Source organism: Crocuta crocuta, unplaced genomic scaffold, assembly GCF_008692635.1.
Source record: "Crocuta crocuta isolate KB4526 unplaced genomic scaffold, BGI_CrCroc_1.0 scaffold2175, whole genome shotgun sequence".
Classification (NCBI taxonomy): Eukaryota; Metazoa; Chordata; class Mammalia; order Carnivora; family Hyaenidae; genus Crocuta; species Crocuta crocuta.
In genome coordinates, this window is record NW_027533082.1 from 83,841 (window position 1) to 84,126 (window position 286).

Consider the following 286-nt stretch of genomic DNA (forward strand, 5'->3'; position numbering starts at 1 on the left):
ACAACATTGGAAATTGGGAAACTGAGATACAGAAAAATTAAGAGGCTTACCTAGGATTACCAAAGAAGATAGTTGCAGAACTAGAAATAGAGCCACCTATACTTTCTTGGGTAATACTATTTATTTGTTTGTTTGTGTACACACACACATGCACATCACATACACACACGCATATCACACACCTTACAGGTTTATACCTAATTTACATAAAATAAAAGGAAATACACTAATATTTTATTTATAATTGCTTTTGGCTTTTGTGGTTATGGGTGATAAGCCAAAGCCC